Source organism: Saimiri boliviensis, chromosome 14 (assembly GCF_048565385.1).
Source record: "Saimiri boliviensis isolate mSaiBol1 chromosome 14, mSaiBol1.pri, whole genome shotgun sequence".
Lineage (NCBI taxonomy): Eukaryota > Metazoa > Chordata > Mammalia > Primates > Cebidae > Saimiri > Saimiri boliviensis.
The window spans coordinates 341,446-360,973 of NC_133462.1; the positions used below are offsets into that span (position 1 = coordinate 341,446).

General features: G+C 46.2%; 1 protein-coding gene across 2 annotated transcripts in view; it reads right to left on the bottom strand.

The window, feature by feature from the left end:
• Nucleotides 1–1,151: 1,151 nt before the first annotated feature.
• The window catches only part of ZNF8 (zinc finger protein 8), a 34,292-nt gene continuing 15,915 nt past the window's right edge, over nucleotides 1,152–19,528 (bottom strand). The window contains exons 5-6 of one of the 2 annotated variants that reach the window (XR_012513732.1): nucleotides 4,602–4,682; nucleotides 1,152–1,636 (exon numbers count right to left, since the gene is read on the bottom strand). The gene's annotated coding sequence lies outside the window, so the exon portion shown is untranslated. Of the gene's footprint in view, nucleotides 1,637–4,601; nucleotides 4,683–12,829; nucleotides 17,210–19,528 lie in introns of those variants that run through there. The other variant, XM_074385779.1, reaches the window with a different exon arrangement.

Below are 19,528 nucleotides of genomic sequence, written 5' to 3' on the forward strand. Positions count from 1 at the left end.
CACAGGGCCACACCTAAACTCAAGGAATGGGTGGGGACCGCCATGCTGCCTTCGGTGGGAAGAACCATAAATATGGCCATGGGTGTACATATGCAAGGAATGGTGAAGAACTGAGCGAGTAATTCAGTCCACTACAATAATCCTTTTGGTTTCTTACCATGCAGAAAGCCAACAAAATCATTTGTGATCCTGGTTTCTTTTAGTTCAAGGAAAGTGATCATTCTAAGAGTGTCTTTGTTTACCTGAGGACCTTGGGCCAGGCCAAGTGTTTGTCAACAATGTGATTTATGGTGGGGAACCCTGGGCCACACTGTAATAGTCTGACCACTGGGTGGGGGGTGGAGGGGAGACTAAGTGACTAAAGTCAGTTGTGTACTCCATGCCCACACGATCATCCCCTGGTAAATGTCCTGAACACCAAGGCCTGGGTGAGCTTCCTTGGTTGGTGTAAAGTGTTGTGTACTAAGGAAGCTTGTTAGAGCCTCAGTGCTCAGGGTTTTATTAAGGGTTGGTCACACAGGCACCCTCTGCCTGGCACGTAATGAAATTTCAGACCCCGAGAAGGAAGGAAGGAAGGTGTTTTACATGAACCACACAGTTTGTACAACACACAGTATATAGGCCTGAATTATCCATTAGGGAATGGTGGGAACCCTTCCTCAAATCCAAGTTCCCAGACGCCAGCCAAGGGCCAGTCTTGCACCAGGCCTTCCCAGGAATGACAGCCCAAGGTTTGCTATGTTCACCTACTCCGTACTGTGGTGAAGAGAGGAGATGGAAGGGAGCACAGAAAGGCACAGGCCACGGTTACAGAGAGCCAAGTCACCTGCTGGGCTTCACTGTGGTTGTTTCACCATTTCCTCATTGGAACACAGCCTGACTCAGCAAACATGCACCCACTATTTGCAGATGAACACCACAACCTCAAAAACCAAGATATTTTATAGGGCCTTGGGCCTAAAGAAAGGTAAGCAATGTGCCCATTATTTTCTAGCTAATATGTAATGGTGGTATTTGTCTAAGGCATGAGGTCCTGTGTGGTAGGCTGGGAAAAAATGGCTCCATAAAGATATATTAACTTGCTAATTCTCAGAATATAACTGCATTAATTTGCTAGAGTTGCTATAACTAAGTACCACAAACTGGATGGCTTAAAATACACAGAAATGTATTATCTCACAGTTCTGGAAGCCAGAAGTCTGAAATCAAAGTGACACCAGAGTTGATTCTTTCTGGAGGCTCTGAGGGAAAAACCATCCTATTCCACCCCTGTAGCTTCTGGTGGGTCCCGGCAATCTTTGGCCTTCCTTGGCTTATGCACGTATTATTCCAATCTCTGCCTGTCTTCACATGTCCTTCTTTCTATGTGTATCTCTCTGTGTTCTCTCTTCTGTCTCTTATAAGGCCATCAGTCATGGAATTTTGGGTATACCCTAAATCCAGGATGATTCTTCTTGAGATCCTTAATTACATCTGCAAAGACCCTATTTCCAAATAAGGTCGTGTTCTAAAATTCAAGTGGAGCCAGGTGCTGTGGTTCACGCCTGTATCTCAGCATTTTGGAAGGCCGAGGTGGGAGGATCACTTGAGCCCAAGAGTTTGAGATCAGCCAGAGTAACATATTGAGACCCTGTCTCTACAAAAAATAAAAATAAAAATAAAAAAATAACAGGGCATGGTGGCATGTGCCTGTAGTCCCAGATACTGGGGAGGCTGAGGGGGAAGGAAACTTGAGTCGAGGAGGTCAAGGCTGCAGTAAGCTAAAATCAATAAATTACAATATCCAAAAAACTGGGTATGCAAGTTTAGGGGGATCTCAAGACCCCTTCTTCAATTGTAGGAATGTGCCATCTCAAGACGGTATATTTAAGCTATAAAGAAGTTCAAATGTAAAGGAAATAGAAAATGCAATTTCTTCATAGACATTCTGTATGTCTCTTACTACCAATCACATACTCTTCTGTAAACCCTAAAAATTTTCCCTGTAAATAATATATATATATAGTGTGTGTGTGTGTGTGTGTGTGCATGTGTGTGTGCGTGTCTGTGTGCGTGTGTGTGTATAAAGTGTTGGTAGCTGCCTTCCCCAAAGATCAGCTGTTTTCCTTAATCATCTGTATTAGTGTCAACAAACAGCTAAAGATACATATTTCTTTGAGAATTAAATACATAATTGTGAGATTCAAACAAGCCAAAGTGCAAAATCACCATTGCACTTCAGCCTGGGTGACAGAGCAAGACTCTGACTCAAAATAGTAAGAATTTAATTCAGGTGAACTTTAAGTTTTTTGGGCGATACTATTTAACCCATTACAATTACTTTATATGGTAAAGGAGTGGTGGTTACCTTACACGGCATAAAAATGTGATTTAAGTAAAAGGATATTGAGAAGGTAAGCTTATTCTGAATTATTCAGGTGGGCCCTATATGTAGTCACATGTACCTTTTCTTTTTCTTTTTTCTTTTTTTTGAGACAGAGTGTCACTCTGTTGCCCAGGCTGGCATGCAATGGAGCAATCTTGGCTCACCAAAACCTCTGCCTCCAGGTTTGAGCGATTCTCCTGCCTCAGCCTCCCAAGTAGCTGGGACTACAGATGCATGCCACCACATCCGGCTAATTTTTGTATTTTTAGTAAAGATAGGGTTTCACTATGTTGGCCATGCTGGTCTCCAACTCCGCACTCATGATCCACCAGCCTTGGCCTCCCAAAGTACTGGGACTACAGGCTTAAGCCACCATGTCTGGCCACATGTACCCTTCTAAAAGAGAAGCAGAGAATTTTGAGACACACAGAATAAAGACAGCAATATGAAGATGAAGCAAAAACTGGAGTGATGCAGCCTCAATCCCAGGGATGGCAGCACCCAAAAGAAGCTGGAAGAAAAAGTGAACGGAGCCGGGTGCGGTGGCTCACGCCTGTAATCCCAGCACTTTGGGAGGCTGAGGCGGGTGGATCACGAGGTCGAGAGATCGAGACCATCCTGGTCAACATGGTGAAACCCCGTCTCTACAAAAAATACAAAAAATTAGCTGGGCGTGGTGGCACGTGCCTGTAATCCCAGCTACTCAGGAGGCTGAGGCAGGAGAATTGCCTGAACCCAGGAGGCGGAGGTTGCGGTGAGCCGAGATCGCGCCATTGCACTCCAGCCTGGGTAACGAGAGCGAAACTCCGTCTCAAAAAAAAAAAAAAAGAAAAAGTGAAGGGATTCTCCCCTAGAGTTTCCAGGAAAAGTGTGGTCCTGCCAACAACTTTATTTCAGCTCAGTTACAACAATTTTGGACTTTTGGGCCGGGCGCAATGGCTCACGCCTGTAATCCCAGCACTTTGGGAGGCCAAGGCGGGTGGATCACCTGAGGTCAGGAGTTTGAGACCAGCCTGGCAAACATGGCAAAACCATGTCTCTACTAAAAATACAAAAATTAGCCAGGTGTGGTGTCAGTGCCTATAATCCCAGCTATTCAGACTTTGAGGCAGGAGGACTGCTTGAACCCAGGGGGCAGAAGTTGCAGTGAGCTGAGATTACACCACTTCACTCCACACTGGGCAAAAAAAAAAAAATTAGCCAGCTGGGTACAGTGGCTCATGCCTGTAATCCCAGCACTTTGGGAGGCTGAGGAGGGTGGATCACCTGAGGTCAGGAATTCAAGACTAGCCTGGCCAACATGGTGAAACCCCGTCTCTACTAAAAATACAAAAATTAGCCGGACATGGTGGTGGGCACCTGTAATCCCAGCTACTCAGGAGGCTGAGGCAGGATAATTGCTTGAACCCAGGAGGCGGATGTTGCAGTGAGTGGAGATTAAGTCACTGTACTCCAGCCTGGGTGATACTCCTCTCAAAAAAAATAAATAAATAAACAAAATTAGCTGGGCATGGTGATGCAGGCCTGTTATCCCAGCTACCTGAGAGGCTGAGGCAAGATAACTGCTTGAACCTGGGAGGAATAGGCTGCAGTGAGCTCAGCCCACACCACTGTACTCCAGCATGGACAACACAGCGAGACTCTCTCTCAAAAAAAAAAAAAAAGAAAAAAAAAAAAAAAAAGGGTGATGGGTTACAGGCATAAGCCACCATGCCCAGCCAGCACCCCTATTCTAAGCCAGTGAATAACTTGCCCTGATCCTGAAACTACCAGACACTGACAATCAATGATAGTGACCAATCAATGTCTTCTCTGCAACCAGAACCTGCTTCTGACCCTGTGATTGAGCCTGAGTCAGGCCTGAAAATGAAAACAGTCCCCTGGTGGGGCACGGTGGCTCATACCTATAATTCCAGCACTTTGGATTCACACACACACACACATATATGTATATATACATTCACATATATGTATATATATGTGAATTTATGTATTTATATCAAGTTTTCTAATTTCCATTTATATGAAATGTCCAGAACACGCAAATCCACAGAGACAGAAGAAGATCAGAGGTTGTCAGGGGCCGGGCGAAGTGACTGCTTAATGAACATGGGGTTTGATTTGGGGCTGTTTCACTTACTGGATCTTTTACCTTGGATGCACATTGTACTTCTCTGCCCCAAAAGAGAAGTAAAAAAACCCACCAATCTGACATAGAAACTCTCATTTCACTCACTTGGGATGTCTCTTTCCGTGGTCCATGGGTCCTCCCACTGCTCCAGCTGAGACATCATACCTGGTTTGGAATCGGGAAGTCCTGTCAATGGTGAGAAAGGAGGAAGAAAATGTGGATGATATTGTTCCAAGTCAGCCAGGATCAGACACTGCAGCATATAAGCCAAAGAATGGGAAAAGTCTCTTCCTGGTGATATGGGATGGAATGTCAGTCTCTCCACAGAGGGGACCTGGCTGGGGAACACAGGACACATAAACATGTGAGTAACTGAAGACAAGGCAGGGGATAAATACACGTGAGTGACAAGGACGAAGAGACAGAGGCGTCATCCACAGACACCAGGTTGCCGGAGTTCCTTAGCATCACATTTCGGTACAAGATCCTCTGCATTGGGCTCAGCAGCCCCGACTCCTCTCATGTGAAGTCCACAGCCACATCCCTAAAGGTCACTGGCTTCTGAAACATCACACGTGGTGGCTTAGTCATGGGTCATGTTTGACAAGGGTAGTCCCAGGGGGAATGGCAGTAGGTTAATATTCTGGAAAATGCCCTGTTGTCTTGGGGGATGCTAAGTGGCCTAATTAAAGAGGGGTGCCCTTATCACCGTGATTCTGTGCTGGGCGCTGTAGGTCCCACCTTCACGGTGTGTTATGGACTGTTGTATGCCCCCAAATCCATATACTGAAGCCCTAATCCCCAAGGTTATAGTATTTGGAGGTGGGGACTTTGAGAGGCATTTAGGTTTAGGTGAGGTCATGAGGGTGGGACCCCCATGATGGGTTTATGCCCTTAAAAGAAAAGGAAGTAAAACTAGAACCCTCTTTCTCTGCTCCATGTGAGAACACACCAAGGTAGCCATCTGCAAGCCAGAAAGAAGGTCCTTACCAGAGCCCAGTCATGCTGACACCTTGATCTTGTACTTCCACCCTCCAGAACTGTGAAATCTGTCACCATCTCCCCTAAGTGCTCAGCTCTGTAGACTCCAGAGGGACAGCTGGATAGCCCTCACCAGCTCCCCCTACCCCTACTGAAGTGATGTCACTCCGGTGTGATCCCCACCTCCTTCATGACTTAGTAGGGGAGGCCCTGAAGGCCAACAGCATGTCTACATCATCCCTGACGTGTGCCCCAACCAGACCCTTCCTGCCACCAGAGTGGTGTCCCCAGGCTCTGGCTGAGAAGCTGTCCAAGCCTTCAGAGATGTGATCCAGGGTTAAGGTCCCAAGCCTAGCTGTATTGATGGTCCCTTCGCCTGTGTGGTGTCTCCCTGGAAACCCCAAGGACCAGGGACCTGTCATGTGGCAACATCAATTTCAGAACCCCAACTTTCCATTCTTTTTTTTTAAATTTACTTTTTTATAGAGATGGGGTTTCTCCATGTTGGTCAGGCTGGTCTAGAACTCCTGACCTCAGGTGATCTGCCCGCCTTGGCCTCCCAAAGTGCTGGGATTACAGGTGTGAGCCACAGCGCCCAGCCAACTTTCCATTCTTTAAAAGATATGCGGTCTTGGCTGGGCGCAGTGGCTCACCCCTGTAATCCCAATGCTTTGGGAGTCCGAGGTGGGTGGATCACCTGAGGTCAGGAGTTCAAGACCAGCATGAACAACATGGTGAAACCCCATCTTGAGATACGTGGTCTTGCTCTGTCACCTAGACTGGAGTACAGTGGTGCAATCACAGCTCACTGTCACCTCGAGCTCCTGGGCTCAAGTGATTCTCCTGCCTCAGCCTCTCCAGTAGCTAGGACTATAGACACATGACATTACACCTGACTAATTTTTTTAATTTAAATTTTTATAGACAGGGTCTCGCTATGTCATCCAAAATGGTCTGAAGCTCCTGACCTCAAGGAATCCTTCTGCCAAAGTCTTCCAAAGTGTTAGGATTACAGGCGTGACCCCGGCCCCAATATTCCATTCTTAACCCCCAAAGCCCCTCCCCTCTGTCCAGATGCCAGCTGCAAGGCAGGTGTGGCTCAGTGCCACTATTCACTCATTCATCCACTGCTGTCTCTCATGGGTCCAAGCACACATGCCAGGCTTTACTCTGTCTCTGTCCTGGGTATTGACTGATAAGCAGTGCAGTACTCACAAAGAACCCCTATGCCCCAGATCTGCTCAGATGTGGGTCCCTCTATCCATTTCCTCATCTCTAAGCCCCAACCAGGGATGAGTGGGAGGAGGAGGAGGAGGAAGAAGAGGGATTGTGGTTAAAGAAGAGACCTTACCCTGAGATGTGCACACCAGGGCTTGTGTGGGTATTAGAAGTGCCACAGGAAGGGGATGGAAACGAATGCGCATGCTGAGCCCATTTGGGGAAACTCACATGGACAGCATCTGCCAGGAATGCAGTGTCCTGTGCTTCCATCTCATCCTCTTCGATGCTCCTCTGAGACAGAAGAGCTGGGGGAGTGGAGGGATTATGAGGGTAGCTAGACCTGCCCTTAGGTCCCAGAGACCCTAAGGCCCCAAGGCCCTGCCAACCCAGTACAGACCTAACCCGGGCCTGCTTCCTCTTGCTCACCCTTCAGGGCTTGACTCAACCACAGCCCCCAACATTTACTTATATGCCAAGCATGCTGTGGACACCTTACAGTTATCAGTTCACTTGATCTTCACTCTGCCCCTGAGTGAGGCAACACAATGAAACCAAATTTATGGGAAAGATATGAGTTACTGAGAGGGTATGATGCTTGTCTGAGTTGAGCTTCTACAGCAAAGCATGTGCCCCACCCCGGGATCAGACCTCTAGCCAAGAAGGTGGGGCCTGAGGAGAAGGCAGTATCCACGTTGACTGATGAGGTGACTTGTGCCCTTCACGTGAAGAAGGCATCTGTACGGGTAGTGATGGGGTGACCCATGTTCCTCAGAATTAGCCTGGGGATATGGTGCTGCCCTGGGCACTAGTGTAGAGGTACATGCAGCCTCTGTGGATCTGGGGTGACCCAGGGAGGATGCAGCCTGGGAGGCAAAGGCCTGGGACCTGCAACTCCATTGCGTGCCTCTGACTGACTATATCCCAGCTCTCAGCCTGTTTCCTAGAGAGTATAATGAGGACATACTCCCAGGAGGATGGAATGGCATCACTCTGTGAAAAGACTTCAGTGAAACAGAACATGAACACCTCATGGCATCCGTGCTGCCTAGAGCCACGCCGCTTTCACACCCTCCTTCCCCTCCTGACTCCCAGGAAGGGCAAGGGAATCACTGGGCTTGGGGCTCCACAGAAAAAGAATTCCTGATTTGATGTTTAACAGCTGTGCCAAAAAAAAAAAAAAAAAAAAAAAAAAAAAAAAGCTGTGCCTCAGACACCTGCCTCTGAAACATAAAGCCCTCAACGCAGAAACCTCACCTCATCTGGGTACCTCCTCTGGACCTGGGCTGGGTGCCCGTGGGCAGCCACAGCCCCCTGTGCTGCTGCCCCCACATTGCCCCTGGCTGTGGGCTTCTCAAGGGCTGGCTGTGTGATGCTGAGTTCCTTAACATGAGGACAGTGTGTTGGAGTGTGACAATGTTCAGGCACTGCTGGCCAGATAAGGGGACCCACTGCCACCAAATGACAGTAGTTCCCCTTTCCTGAGCACCTCCTGGTCAGGCTGCCCAGCAAACACCTTTGGTGGTACTCTCAACAAATCAAAGGGAGGTGTCATCATCACCCTCTTTGACAGGTTGGGAAACTGGGGCACAGAGAAATTAAACCAAATGTTGTTTGGTGAGTGATTGGCAGGCAGAGGTTTGAAACTTTGTGCTTTCAAAAATACATATCCATTTTTTACAGACATACAAGTGCTCAGGTTAGTGAATTTGGTAAAGGCGCAGGAGTGTGCCTTTGAACTAACATTCAAATTAAACTCTAGAATGTTGTGTGAGGATGGAAAAGTTCTGAAGTTGTGCCGTCCAATATGGCACCATCAGCCCCATGAAGCTCCTGAGTACTAGAAACATAGCTGGTGTGACTGGGAAATGGAACTTGCTATTTTATTTGAATTTAGTAACTACCGTATCAGAGAGTGCAGGGCTAGGAAATTTCAGCACCTTATATAGCTCCCAAATAGTAATTAGTCCTTCCAGAAAAGGTGTCCCAGACTTTTTTTTTTTTTTTTTTAAAGACAGTGTCTTGCTCTGTTGCCCAGGCTGGAGTACAGTGGCACAATCTCGGCTCACTGCAAACTCTACCCCCCACTGGGTTCAAGCAATTCTCCTGCCTCAGCCTCCCAAGTACCTGGGATTATAGGCCCCTAGCACCATGCCCAGGTAATTTTTATATTTTTAGTAGAGGCAGGGTTTTGCCATGTTGGCCAGGCTGGTCTTGAACTCCCGACCTCAGGTGACCTACTCGCCTTGGCCTCCCAAGAGAAAAGGCCCAGCCTATTCTTGAATTTCATACTAAATTATGGGCCCTGTTACAGTCTGAGGCCTCAGCTCCATGTTCTGAGGCTTCAGGGACAGCATATGAGGACTATGTGAGAACAAAGTGAGATATCAAGTGGATGAGTGCTCTAAAGACAGAAAAATTGGTCATTCCAGCTGTACCGAATTCAGGTCCTAACAGATACTCCCAGGAAGGAAGAGCCCATGTGGGGCCCTTTGTTCCTTCCTACAGAGGTAAGAGTACTGAACAGACTATCTGGGCCCTGATTTGCCCAGTACCCACACCTTCCTCCCCATCTTTTTCCTAAGCTGAGAATGGCAAGCATGATAGTAGAGTCTGTCAGATCTAGGATCAAATCTTCACTCTCTGCCATCATTCTGGGCTGCTCACTTCCCTCGGGGTCTGTTTCATTTCTATAAAATGGAACTACCTGTGAAAAGTTTTTTGCTCATTCATTCATTTAAGGAATGAATTATATTTAACAAAGTTTTGGAGTTTTGGATTTTATTAATAAAACGTATGGACATGAGTTTTTCTCGTTAGATATGTACCTTCATAACACCCTTGGTTTTTCCTCCGAGCTTACAAAGCTGACATTTGCTGCTTGTGTTTTACAGAAGAGTTTGCCAACCATACTACGATGGCCTGGGCAGTGATGGAGAGTTTAAAGTGAAGGGTGGCCTCACCAGTCAGGGGTAAAAGACCCTCTCTACCCAATGCTGAGTGGACAGTGATGAAGGGGGCAATGGGACGAAGCAGTCCCATTAGGAGGTAGTGGTCTAGAACAGGCTGAGGAAGGCAGGGCAGTGGAATTAAGGCGGCAGAAGTAGGGTGTGTTTTGGAGGGATATCTGTTTTCTGAAAATATCTAGCCTTGTATCTGCCACCTGTACCACTGTGACTATCACCCCACCATCTGCCCTCACCTGGCACCTCAGGCTCCGTCACCTCTGCTCTGCTCTGTCTCCACACTGCTTGGGCTCAGTAGCTCCAGGGTAGGAAGCGCCTGAGGTCTCAGTCCTGGGCAGAGGTCCCAGGTTGCTAGTGACTCTTGCAGAGACAAGTTTGTTTCCAGGGCCACTGCTGCCTTCTCTTTGATCATACACACCAGTTGCGGCCCTGGGCTCTTGGCTTTGACCTCAGGGGTCCAGGCCTGGGATTCTGGAAAATGAAGTACGGCTAGTGAGCACAAGCAGTAAGGAGCAGGTGTGGTCATGGCCATGCACACAGGCGCTCCTGGGACAGACACAAATGCACCCAGGCTAGGCTCTCCCCAAGCCTAGGTCCCGCCAATGGCCTCCCCTTCCCAAATTAAGAATATACATCCACACAAATACCTGTACATGAATGTTTACAGCAGTAGCATTTATAATATCAGAAGAGTTGGAAACAACCCCAGTGTCCATGAGCTGATGAGTGACTAAACGAACTGTGGTACATCCACATAACGGAGCATTATTCACTCATAAAGAGGAATGAAAAGCGAACACATGGAGTATGAAAACATGTCCAGTGATGAAAAGCCAGACACACGAAACCACGGATCGTATGACTCCGTTTACACGAAGTGTTGAGAACAGGCGAATCTAGACACACGAAGTGGATTAGGGTCTGCCAGGGGCGGAAGGCAGGCGGAGTGGGGAGTGACGGCGAGGGGTGCAAGGCAAACTCACGCCACCGAGGTCACACCTGCACGGACAGGGGGCGTCAACACATGCAGCACACTCCCCTCCCGCGGGCGCAGGAGCGCGAACACCTGGCCAGACACGGGAGACCGCGCCCCGCCCTGCACACCGCGCCGACCCCGGGTCCGCGCTTCACTCACGGGTCCCACCCGCCCTCTCAGTCACACCCACCGCCAGCACACTCAGGCCACGAGCGCCTCGCCGTACCTCACAATCACCCTCGCCGCCCCACCGCACCCACAGACTCACCACTGCGGCAGCCTCCTCAGAGAGGCTGACCGCGCGACTGACATCCCCTCCGCCGGCACTTCCGGCACGCACTTCCGCCTGGTGGCCCACGACCGTCCAGGACTTCACCTCCCAGAAGGCCCTGCGAGCTACCTGCTTGATAACGGCCATGCACGGGATACAAGGCCTTCTGGGAAATGGAGTTCAGAGCGTGGCGGGACCGGAAAGGGAGCGTGGGAGCTGCAAAGCGTGAGAACTGCAAAGCGTGAGAACCTGTCAGCACTAGAAGGGAAGTATATTGGCATCCATAGTTTCGTATATTCTTTTAAATGTATAGCATGTTTACTTTTTTCTTTCTCTACGCGCACATACGTAGACACTTTTATCTCCGATAAAAGTATATCGGAGATACTTTCCCCCTGAACCTTGTATATAATTAAGCAGATGTCTCCTATGAACACGTACATTCTTCCACTCACCCAAGAAACGACATTGAAGCCTGTAACCAATCCAGTCCACATGCTAAACTCTAGAGTTGTCCGAATGCCTTCCGTAGTTTTCATCTTTTATTCAAGCACAAACTAAACACGCATTACACTCTACTGTCTAATTTGAAATTGCTTTCAATCTAGAATGGATCCTGTTGTTTCTTTATAATGATCTTGGCAGTTTTCATGTATCAAAGTGAGATTTCCAAAACGCCCTCCAAGTTAGGTTTGTCCGTATAGAGTTTAAAACAATCATAATCTAATTTTACACACTCGTTTTATTCCACTGACCCAGAACATTTCTCCACTAAATTAAACATTTTTTGAAAACTTTTTGAAACATGAATAGTATTACATCATATGAATACCACCATTTCTTTATCCCCAATCTCCCGCCATTTAACTAGAAATTGAGTAACATGTGTATGCAGTCCCTATACATTCCTATTTCTGTATATCCAGGAGACTCCCTCCATGATGCAGGGGAGGTGCTCGGGGACAGTGCAGCACATAATTCAATCTATACACACAAGGCCTGTATGACCTAGTGGAGAAGGCTCCCAATGTGCAAACTGACTCGGCCTACTCCTCCCTATTCCCACTACAGTCAGATCATCACAGGGGGACTTTAAAAGTTCTATCAGCTATCTACCTTTACACCCCCATCCAATAGAACTTTCTGAAATTATGGAAATGTCTTTTAACTAGTGAAAAGTTAATATGGTTAGTGACTGAGGAACTAAATTTTGTTTTCGATTTTCATTAATTTAAATTTACATTTAGGCCCAGGTGTGGTGGCTCACACCTGTAATCCCAGCACTTTCGGAGGCCACAGTGGGAGAACCACTTAGGCCCAAGAATTCAAGACCAGCCTGGGGAACACAGTGAGTCCCTCTCAGTATAAATAAAATTTTTTAAAATTACATCTAAATAGCTATATATAACTGGTAGCTACCATGTTGTATCGTGCATTCTGTAAGATGTTTATCTTGGGTCTCCTTACGAGAGACCTATGGGAGACCGCTTTTCAGACTGGATGCAGATTTCTTCCCAGTAACCTATTACAGGAACAACTTGAAAAGAGGGTAATGAAGGTAATACCTTGGAGGACATGCAGATAACACTGGAAATGGGGGACTTGACGGTTCGGTCCAACTTGTATGTAGGGGACTCTTACAATTGGGGCTCACTGATACAGGAAATTTAATAAAGTAACTTGGAAATTTATGTGTGCTACAGCCACCATCCAGGAACCTTTATCTTACCTTATCTCTTTGGTATCATCGAGTTAAAGCTGTTTTACACTCAACTGGTTCTGCTAACTGAACACACACACACACACACACACACACACACACACACACAAGTATATGTAGAACAAGTATGAATATGACCAAGACACACAGTCTCTGTTCATGTGAACATTGTTGGTGGGGAAAGCAGACAGTAAACAATGAAAGAAATTATCAAACTTACTTTAATTTGAAAGAGTTCAGATTTTTGTTTAATTTATTTTTTTAACTGGTAGTAATTTTACATGTTTCAAAATTCCAAAAATATAAAAAGATAAAGAGTGGAAATTATTCCTCATCACTGTCCTACCAATTCTCCTGGCCAACTAGTATGCTTGCTACTTTTACCCTTTCACAGATTATGTGTGTACATATAAGCAAATGTTTATTTATTTATTTTGAGACAGAGTTTTGCTCTTGTTGCCCACACTGGAGTGCAACGGCACAGTCTTGGCTCACTATAACCTCCACCTCCTGGGTTCAAGCGATTCTCCTGCCTCAGCCTACTGAGTAGCTGGGATTACAAGTGTGCGCCACCACACCTGGCTTTTATATTTTTATTAGAGATGGGGTTTCACCATGATGGTCAGGCTGGTCTTGAACTCCTGACCTCGGGTGATCCACCAGCCTCGGTCTCCCAAAGTGGTGGGATTACAGGCGAGTCACCATGCCCAGCCTGTTTCATCTTTTTTTTTTCTTTTTTTTTTTTTGAGACAGAGTTTCGCTCTTGTTACCCAGGCTGGAGTGCAATGGCGTGATCTCGGCTCACTGCAACCTCCGCCTCCTGGGTTCAGGCAATTCTCCTGCCTCAGCCTCCTGAGTAGCTGGGATTACAGGCACCTGCCACCATGCCCAGCTAATTTTTTGTATTTTTAGTAGAGACGGGGTTTCACCATGTTGACCAGGATGGTCTCGATCTCTCGACCTCGTGATCCACCCACCTCGGCCTCCCAAAGTGCTGGGATTACAAGCTTGAGCCACCGTGCCCAGCCGCCTGTTTCATCTTTACATACATGGAAACATACTCTACAGTTTTATACCTTGCTTTTTTTCTACTTAACTATCTTGGATGCCTATGAATATCTTCAAGCTTTTTCTTGTATTAGTATAGTTTGAGCATCCCTAATTCAAAAATCTGAAACATTTCTGGTCCCAAGCATTTTGAATAAGGGATACTTAACCTGTATATAAAGAGTATTCATTTTTAAGGCCATCACCTCCATTCCACTGTAAATGACTTAGCCAGTTCCCCATGGTGGACATGGAGGGTTGTTTCCAAATTCTGACTTTTAAAATCAATAGCATAATGAAAATCATGTACAAACAGTCTGCACAAATACAAATGTATCTGTAGGATTCATTCCCAGCAGGTTTGCTTAGACAAACAGTTTATGTATTTGTAATTTAGATAGTGGCTGATAAACTGCCCTCCACAGAAGTGGTATCAATTCACATTCCCACTGGAAATGTATAAGAAACCCTCCCATGCCCACTTTGAGAAAACTCAAGCCTCGTAAAATACTGAGTTGGAGAGCACATTGTTACAATCCTCCTGAAAGTTAATTTAAAAAGCTACATGAAATTCATAGAGAAAATCTTCAAAATATAGTAAGCACATGTTACAAGAGAACTAGAAGGGATTCCAAATTTCTAAACACAAGATAGAACTATACACATATATATTTCTCTGTGTGTATGCAAAATTTAGTGTACACTACATGTATGTGTAAACACATGTGCATATTTTAAGAAAAAATTGCAAGGAAAATTAATAAAATCCTAATGGTAAGGACCATCTATGGACGGCTAAAGTATGAGGAATTTTACGCAAGTTTTCATCCTTTTTTTTTGTTTTATGCATTTCCCAAGTTTTGCTACAAAGAACTCACATTACTTTTATGAACAGAAAAAAACGTGTTTTCCCTAGTTAACAGTAATTTCCACCGAGGGAGTTTCTTATCTGTTTCAAAATATCTACAAGGAAATCAGTAGGAATATCATGCTTAGAAAATGTGAACTGAGAAACAGAAAATATGCAAAAATCTGAAACACTTCTGGTCCCAAGCATTTCAGATAAGATATAATCAAGCTGTATACAAAGAGTCTTCCTTTTTAAGGCTATGATCACCATTCCACCATAAATGACCTAGCCAGTTCCCCACGGTGGACATGGAGGTTGTTTCCAAATTTTTACTTTTAAAATCAGTAGCATAATGAAATCCATGTAGCCTGCACGCATACAAATATATATATAGGATTCATTCCCAGCAGGTTTGGTGAGACAAAGGGTTTATGTATTTGTAATTCAGTGACTGATAAACTGCCCTCCACAGAAGATGTATAAGAACCCTCGCATATCCCCTTTGAGAACTCAAGGCTCGTTGAGTTCCAGTTGATTGCTTCATCTGAGCTTACCACCCAGTGAGGCTGCTATAACCTCAGCCAATCCCATGTCCCCTCAGAGAAGTATCAACCGTGACCAGTTCACGACTGGCTGTTCTGGGGGTCAAGGTGGTGGGAATGAGGCAATCACAGGCCTGATTCCAGAGCTGTCTAGAACCATGCTGTTACTGTTGGTTCCACCTCTTCAGAGGAGAGCTTTCCTGTCTGGATTCCTAGGCCTGTGCCCCAAACTGCTGGTGGAGCAGAAAGGAGGAACGATCAAGAGTAGGGTTTTGGTGTCAGACTGTTTGGTTCACAATCCGGCTGGGCTGTTTGGTAGCACGTTACTTCTCCTCTTTGGGCCGTCCTGCTCTGTTGATGGCAGTGGGGGTGAAATGAAGTAAGCGGATCCGAGATGCTTACATGGCAAAATCAACAGGACGTCTAACTCCACAGAGTGAGGAAAGGGAGAGGTCAAGAAGACTGATTTTCTGGCTTCCATGATAGGATGGTGAGTGGAAGCAGTCGCTAGGAAAGGGATCAGGGGAGCAGAGACTGGTCTGGGTGGAAAATGAGTTTTGTTTGGGGTAGGCTGGGTTTGGGGAGCTGCTCGGCAGCACACAGCAGTTGTATGGGCCTGAAGCCCAAATCTCAGAAGCACCAGACTGATTTGGGAGTGAGCAGCACAAAGGTAGTGATGTGGATGACACCTCAGGAGGGCGTGGAGCATAAGGTGGGCTCTGGGACAAGACCCCAGGGACCCCAACATTTAGGAGGGGTGACGGGAGGTCGAGAAGTCTCTGAAGAGTTGGAAGGAACCCCACAGTGCAGGGGATAGAGGTTTGCAAAGAGGTCAGCAAGCTTCACAACCATGGTGGTGGTACCTGGGACAGTGGTTGCAGTGGGTTCTGTGAAGCAGTCGGGGCAGACAGAGGGTCTGAGGTGTGAGCGGTCACCAAGGGAATGGAGAGCACAAGCAATTCTCCCAAAAGCCGGAAGGAGAAAAGCAGCAGATACTGCTAGTTGCTTCCATCATCCACTTTCCAAGACTGTTCTCTCCTACCTATCTCCACCACACAGGTTATAAAGGTAAATGCGACCTTTCTAAGCCCCATTGGTATTAGGGTGGCCCCCTGACCCAGCCTTGGCCAATGAGGCTTTGGTGGGCATGTGCTGGAGGATTCTGGGAATGCCTTTTCTTTGAAACATCGTCAGAGATAAGCGTTGGCCTGCCCCTTCCCCCTTCTTTCAGTCTTCATTGTAGATGCAATGACTGGAGTCATAGTAGTCTCCCTGTGACCACAATGGAGAGGTTAAGAGAATTGCAGAAAAGATTGGTTATGACACACAGCCATTGAAAAGACAGCCTTTGAACAAAGCCTCATTTGTTTAAGCCATGGTCAGCTGGGTGCTGACATCAAATTCTAACTCGACCACTTCCTAGCTTGGGCTGGTTACTTTTGCTCTAGTTACTACTAATGTTTGTCCTGTGCCTAATTTTGCCTATCCGTAAAATGGTACTAACTTTCAGAACTATGATTGTGACACTGCCTGAGGATGCACCATTTAGCGATGCAAATGGAAGGTTATCTAAGGAGATAGAAGGTGGTGCAGGCTAAAGTATGAGGCCAGAGTTGCTGTGAAAAGTGAGAGCTGACACAGGAAATGTCTTGAGGACAACCCCGAAGAAGTAAGTGCAGAGAAACAAACCTGGCCATCGACAGGGTCTTGTTGAACCTCTAGAGATGAACCACAAAGCTGGCTCTATCATCCTGGAAGCTAGCTCTGCTCTGATTGGATAGCTAGGTTGTGACACTTCCAACATCCAAAAAGCAAAAATGCACGCAAGAAGTTCTGATGCTAACGAGTTCCAATGCTCAACCATTTCAACACAGTTATTCCAACTGCTGTTTGGCAGGGTGCAGTGGCTCACACCTGTAATCCTAGCACTTTGGATGGCCAAGGTGGGAGGATCGCTTAAGTCCAGGTGTTTGAAACTGGCCTAGGCAATGCAGTAAAATCCTATCTCTACAAACAATTAAAAAATTTGCTGAGTGTGGTGGCGCACACCTGTAGTCCCAGCTACTGGGGAAGCTGAGGCAGAAGAGTTGCTTGAACCTCGGAGGTTGCAGGGAACCAGGTGACAGAACAAGACTCACGACTCTATTAAAAAAAAAAGAGAAAAATTCCAACCAAATGCACTGTGTAGATCTTGTTTAGATTATGATTACCACAGAACAAATAGAGAACAAAACAAAATTTATGAGGCAACCCAGAACATCTGAACACTAGATATTTAATGGTATCTGTTTAGATGTGATAATGACAATATATTTCTACTTGAGATTTAACAAAATTAATTAGGCCTGGCACACTGGCTCACGCCTGTAATCCCAGCATTTTGGGAGACTGAGGCAGGCGGATCACTTGAGGTCATAAGTTTTGAGGCCAGCGTGGCCAGCATGATGAAACCCCATCTCTTACTAAAAACACAAAAATTAGCCAGGCATGGCAGCGCACATCTGTAATCCCAGCTACTCAGAAGGATGAAGCATGAGAGTTACTTGAACCTGGGAGGTGGAGGTTATACTGAGCCAGGATTGCGCCACTGCACTCCAGCCTGGGCAACAGAGTGAGACTCAGTCTCAAAAGGAAAAAGAAGTAAGAGTGAAATTGGCTTTTTTTTTTTTTTTTTGCTTTAGTGTAATGCCCAGTGGGGAAGAATATTTTACAACCTCAGGACCACTGCCCACTGCCCTGCTTTGAACTCAGGTTCGGCAGTTTTATCCACCATTGCTTTCACACTATCAGTGCACAGCAAATATACGTATATATATATACATATATATATATATATATATATATATATATACATATATACGTATATATGTGTGTGTGTATATATATATGTATATGTGTGTGTATATATATATATATATATATATATGTATATGTATATGTATCTAGGGCAGGAGAGCGGGGGAGGCGGGTGGGAGTACCAGCAAAAATATATTACTCATGTTTGAAAATCTCCACAATAAATCCTTAAAGATTATTCAGAAAAATAGGTGGCTGGGCATGGTGGCTCATGCCTGTAATCCCAACACTTTGGGAGGCCAAGGTGGGAGGACTGCTTGAGCCCAGGAGTTTGAGATCAGCCTAGGTCACACAATGAGATCCTGTCTCTGCAAAAAATAAAAAAATTAGGAATGGTGGCACATGCATGTGGTCCCAGCTACTTGGGAGGCTGAGGTGGAAGGATCACTTGAGCCCAAGAAATCAAGGCTGCAGTGAGCCATGATTAAACCACTGACTCTAGCCTGGGTGAAGGAGTTGAGATCCTGTCTTGGCCAGGCATGGTGGCTCACTTTGGCAGGCCCAGGTGGGCAGATCACAAGGTCAGGAGTTTGAGACCAGCCTGACCAACATGGTGAAACCAAGTCTCTACTAAAAATACAAAAATTAGCCAGGCATGGTGGCATGCGCCTGTAGCCCCAGCTACCCGGGAAGCTGAGGCACGAGAATCCCCTGAACCCGGGAGGTGGAGGTTGCAGTGACCCAGATCATGCCACTGCACTCCAGCCTGGGAGACAGAACGACACTTCGTCTCAAAAAAAAAAAAAAAAAAAAAAAAAAGACAATTGAGACCCTGTCTCAAAAAAATAAAATAAATGGATAATCTTCCTTATATCATACCAACTATGAATACTGCGAACAGTGAACGGTATACTAAAAAGTACATCATGTATAAACTAGCTAATGACACCATTTATTAAAATCAAGCTTATATGATTGCTGGTCCAGCCTGACCAATCATTTTGAAGGTTGCTTTTTTTTTCTGTTTTTGTTTTTTTGAGATGGAGTCTTGCTCTGTCATTCAGGCTGGAGCGCAATGGTGTAATCTTGGATCACTGAAACCTCCGTCTCCAAGTTCAAGCGATTCTCGTGCCTCAGCCTCCCCCAGGTAGCTAGAATTACAGGTGAATGCCAGCACACTCGGCTAATTTTTGCGGTTTTGTTTTTGTTTTGAGACAGAGTCTCACTCTGTTGCCCAAGCTGGAGTGCAGTGGCGTGATCTTAGCTCACTGCAACTTCCGCCCCCAGGTTCAAGTGATTCTCCTGCCTCAGCTTCCCAAGTAGTTGGGATTATAGGCCCCTGCCACGGCATCCAGCTGATTTTTATATTTTCAGTAGAGACTGGGGTTTCACCATCTTGGCCAGGCTGGTCTTGAACTCCTGACCTCATGATCCACCCATCTCAGCCTCCCAAAGTGCTGGGATTACAGGTGTGAGCCACCACGCCCAGCCAATTTTTGTATTTTTAGTAGAGACTGGGCGGGGGGGGGGGGTTACCGCATGACCCAGCCTAGTTTCTAACTCCTGACCTCAAATGATCTGCCCTCCTCTGTATCCTAGAGTGCTGGGATTACAGGTGTGAGCCACTACACCCAGCTTGAAGTTTTAAAAATGTCAGCTACGTTG